The sequence below is a fragment of the Priapulus caudatus genome, unplaced genomic scaffold (genome assembly GCF_000485595.1).
Source record: "Priapulus caudatus unplaced genomic scaffold, Priapulus_caudatus-5.0.1 Scaffold413, whole genome shotgun sequence".
Classification (NCBI taxonomy): domain Eukaryota; kingdom Metazoa; phylum Priapulida; class Priapulimorpha; order Priapulimorphida; family Priapulidae; genus Priapulus; species Priapulus caudatus.
The window spans coordinates 198,634-203,545 of NW_014577474.1; the positions used below are offsets into that span (position 1 = coordinate 198,634).

General features: G+C 47.4%; 1 protein-coding gene across 1 annotated transcript in view; it reads left to right on the plus strand.

Annotated features, from left to right (window-relative positions):
- Positions 1–4,912, plus strand: part of LOC106810148 (filamin-A-like) — a gene marked incomplete in the record, with an annotated part of 76,614 nt that overhangs the window by 29,178 nt on the left and 42,524 nt on the right.

A 4,912-nucleotide genomic window follows, 5' to 3' on the forward strand; every position in this document is an offset into this window, starting at 1 on the left:
CATGAGCACGCGCCTGATAAGTGTAAGTTTGAATAATGTGTGGTGAATGTTAGTTTTAACCATGAGCACATGCCCGGCAAGTGTAACTTTTAATCGTCTGCCTGTGGCTAGTGCGTGTAAGCTTAAACCGTGAGTTTATCTCTGCTGAGTGCAAGCATTAACTCTTAGCACGTGTCTGATAAATAAGCGTCCACTCTATAGCTGTGTGTTTCTGTCTGGCGTGTGTGAGCTCCAACCGTGACCCCACGCCTACCTCGGCACCTCCTTTTATCTTTCTCACAGTACTCTTGCGTGCGGGTTTAGTGTAACCGAACTCTGTGAAAACGAGTGAGCAGAAGTGGCTGTGGGGAGGGAGCACCGGGACACTTCGTCTCTTTGGTGATAACTGTCAAAAAGCATCGATCATCTTAGATTATTGTTTCTGCAGTTTAATCCTTCTGCCCTGGGCGAGACTTATAGATAATACATCGCACCTACCGTGTGAAATCGGTTGCTCTGGCTAACCTCGGAATGGGAGTTATAGATATAGCATTTTCGGTGTGAAGTTAGGTGTTCTCGTCACGTGGTCGGCAGTCTTTGTTCACAAGCATCGCGTTTAATAATGGCAGAGCAAACGTTAGAAAGCAATTGTGGAGTCGTGCAAACCTGTCCGCGATTTTTGTTTGCTCTACGAGTGTGATAGTTTTAAGTGAACACAACTCGGAAATGATGAAGGCCGAGGGAAATAAATTGGTGGCGTCATTATTTCATCGTGTGCTGTTTAATATTTGCTAGCGACGGGAAATTTCAGACTTTAGTTTAACCGTATTTCCGGTTGTTACTATGCCGTTTTATATATATAATTACCTAGCGTTAGTGTCAAATAATCTCCGCAAACTGTGTTTAGTGGAACAGAAACTGCATGTTCCTGCCGATTTCAATGATTGACGTTGTTTTACAAAAGCGTAAAAGCCTGGGGCCCGTTGTCAGAAACAATATTGATCTTAACATTAGTTTTAACATTAACTTTTTCTCTTAAATTGACAGAAATGCTGCGAAGTTATGAGAATGAAAAATTGTCGCAGATTTCCTCATAACAATATGAAACAAAGTGATGTCGACGGTCTAGGAGAAATTGTTAAGACTAATGTTTAGACTAATTTTGTTTCTGACAACGGGCCCCTGGCATTTAATTAAATTCACATAGTGCTTTGTGATCAAATAAGCAAGTAATATCATAACTAATAATCAAACCGAACTGGAAGTTGCATCTGCGTGCGTGCGTGCGTGCGTGTACATGGCGTGCGTGCGTGCGTGTACATGGCGTGTGTGCACGCACACGTTGAATTCCCTATGATTGCAGTTCTTCTGGTTTGTGCTTTATAATGACGATATATTGTTAGCCCGCGAGTTTTTCACGACTGCGAATAAACCCCGGACAGAGGGAAAAAACCCACCTATTCAGGCACCTGAATGGCATAGAAAATATCTGAAAGCCCGTGTCATTCACCTCACCATGGATCATAGTTCGTGTGCCACTGTCTGCGGATCGCTATCCCCTCACGGCTGGCATCTAAAAACCGACTCCTGTGGAGATACCCGTCCAGAGGTCAACTCTAAAGAGGTTGCTCTTTGTAAACATCTCTATTCGAAGCAGCTTCTGTGAGTTCGTCGGAGCGATAAGACGCCGTTATCCCCACAAAAGACAGACAACTCGCTACCGACGGCTCCCCGCGAATGGGGAAAACATTATCGGTCAAACTGGTTTCCCCTCTCGTGGATTTCTCCGTGGGTTGAGCGGCAGTTCCATCTTGCCTGCCCGTACTTTGCCGGCGCCTTGGCACGAGTGCCGGCACGTCGGTACTTTACCGCTTACTTTTACAGGCGCGATATTGTGTGTTAGTTTTGTTGATATTTATTGTGTGTTAGTTGATCATATTATGATGCGTGCGAATGAGTGAATATGAAGCAAAGACACGGTGATATTGTGTGTTAGTTGATCATATTATGATGCGAGCGAATGAGTGAATACTCAGTGGAGCAAATACACAGCAATGACTAGTTTGGGGTTGATCCAGAGTTATAATCGTGCAGATCTGATACCGTGTGCATTGTTCCACGCTAGATGGCTATTGTAGGATAGGTGTTAAGGTGAAGTCTCAGGTGAGTGTGTTGTGTTGAAATATCGCTTGTTAATTTTGTGTAAAGAAGAGCAAAAGAAAAAGTGAGTGCCTGAGTGTCGAGGCTGTGCTCCTACCATCTTAGGGAGGAGGAAGTGGAGTAGAGGTAGGCGGAGGGTAGGAGGAGGAGGAGGCGAGGTAGGAGGAAGGAGGAGACGAGGTAGGTAGAGAGAGGCAGTAGGAGAGGAGGAGATGGTAGGAGGAGGAGGAGACGAGTAGGAAGGAGGAGGAGGGGTAGGAGGAAGAAGAGAGGAGAGGCAAGGTAAGGAGGAGGAGGAGGAGAGGTAGGAAGGAAGAAGGAGGGTAGGAGGAGGAGAGCGGAGGAGGAGAGAACGAGGTAGGAGCAAGGAGGGCAGGAGGAGGTGGACGAGGAGACGAGGTAGGTAGGAGGAGGAGAGGTAGGAGTGAGGAGGAAGAGGAAAGGAGACGAGGTAGGAGGAGGAAGTAGAGGAAGAGGAGGCGAGGTAGGAGAGAAGGTGAGGCTAGGGAAGGAGAGGCGAGGATAGGTAGAGGAGGAGGGAGGCGGAGGAGAGCGAGGTAGAGGAGGAGGAAGGAGGAGAGGTAGGAGGGGGAGGAGGCGAAGCTAGGAGGAGGCGGGAGAGGAGATGTATGAGGAGTAAGATAGAGAGGTAGGAGGAGTAGGAGGAGAAGGTAGGAGGAGGAGAGGAGGCGGAGGAGGAGAGGTAGGAGAGGAAGAGGCGAAGGTACGGAGAGGGAAGGAGGAGGAGAGGATGGAAAGGAGGAGGAGGATAGGTAAGGAGGAGGAGTCGAGTAGGACGAGTGAGGTAGGAAGGAGGAAGGAGGATGACGTAGGAGCAGGAGGAGACGTAGGTAGGAGGAGGAGGGTAGGAGGAGAGAGGAACGTAAGGGAGAGAAGAAGAAATGCAGTGGAAGGTAGAAATAGGAGGTAGAATAGATAGGACGTAGGACTGAGGAGGAGGAGGAGGAGGAGGAGGAGAGGAGAAAAGGCAGTTAAGGAGGAGAGGATAGTGAGTAAGAGTAAACTTCCGCTGTACATGCGTACGGGTTGCGGCTGTGGGCGTGCTTGCTGACGTCTGTGGTTTTGTTTCGTGTGCATTGGGCAGCATCCGTTCCGGGCGTGATCATCGACTTGGGTGCTTAGACAGCTGTGATTTTGCTGCGGGATGTCGTACGTTGACAATGTCTTCTATGTTGTCTGTTGCTGCCAAGAGCAGTGCCGTTCCTGGGCGGTTTATCAAACCGATGAGTCAGGGCAGCTGGCGGGAGGGAGCACGACGTGAGCGGCGGCGACGAGCGCGTAGAGTAGCGACGCAATCAGCTCGTGAAGAGCACCCGCGATATCAGGAGAACTACAGCCGAGTCAGGTCGCTGAGTAGTCAGCGCGAGACACGCGAGACGTGAGGCACGAGGCGTGTGAGACTGTGTGGCGCGAGGCGTGTGAGACTGTGGAGCTGACGACCGTTGCGGTGAGAGGACTGTTGTGTGAGATCTTGGGCGTAATGTTCACTGTGATGGAGATGCGTAGGAAGTAATGTCACTGTGGTTAGATCCGTTAGGAAGTAATGTACTGTGGTGAGATCGTAGAATAAGTTCACTGGTGACGATCGTAGGAAGTAATGTTCACTATGTGATTAGATCGTAGGAAGTAATGTTCACTGGCGGTGAGAATCGTAGGACAGTAATGTTCACTGTCGATTAGATCGTAGAAGTAATGTCACTAGCGGTGAGCTTCGTAAGAAGTAATTCACTGTGATTAGATCGTAGGCAAGTTAATGGTTGCACTGTGGTGAGATCGTAGGAAGTAATGTTTACCTGTGGTGAGATCCGTAGGAAGTAATGTGTCAGCTGTGGTGAATCGTAGAAGGTAATGTTCACGGATGTGGTGAGATTTCGTAGAGAAAGTACAATGTTCACTGTGGTGAGTCGTAGGAATATAATGTTCACTGTGATGAAGATCCGTAGAAGTACATCGTTCACAGTGTGATGAGGATCGTAGGAAGGTAATGTTCACTGTGGTAGAATCGTAGGAAGTAATGTTCACTGTGGTGAACTCGTAGGAAGTAAATGTTCACATGGTGTGAGATCGTAGGAAGTAAATGTTTCACTGTGAGTGAGATTCGTAAAGGAGTAATGTCACTTGTGTTAGATCATGGACAGTAAATGTTCCTGTGTGTGAGATCGTGGAAAGTAATTGTTCACTGTGGTGAGAATCGTAGGAAGTAATGTTCACTGTGTGAGATCGTAGAAGTAATGTTAACGTGGTGGAGATGTAGGAAGTAATGCTTCACTGTGGTGAGATCGTAGAAGTAATGTTCACTGTGTGAGATCGTAGAAGATAATGTTCACAACTCGTGGTGTAATCGTAGGAAAGTAAATGTTCACTGTGGTGAGATCTGTAGGAAAGTAAGTTCACGTGGATCGAGATCGTAGGAAGTAATGTTCCACTTGTGTAGATGCGTAGAAGCTAATGTTTCACTGTGGTGAGATCGTAGGAAGTTAATGTTCCTGTGAAATGAGATCGTAGGAAGTAATGTCACTGTGTATTAGATCGTAGGAAGTATTTGTTCACTGTGGTGAGATCGTAGGAAGTAATGTTCCTGTAGGTGAGATTGTAGGGAAGTAATGTTCACTGTCGTGAGATTCGTGGGCGGTAATCGTTCACTGTGGTGAATCGGTAAGGAAGTAATGTTCACTGTGACGAGATCGTAGGAAGTATCTGTTCGAAACTGTGGTTAGATCGTAGAAGTAATTGTTCAGCTGTGGTGAGATCG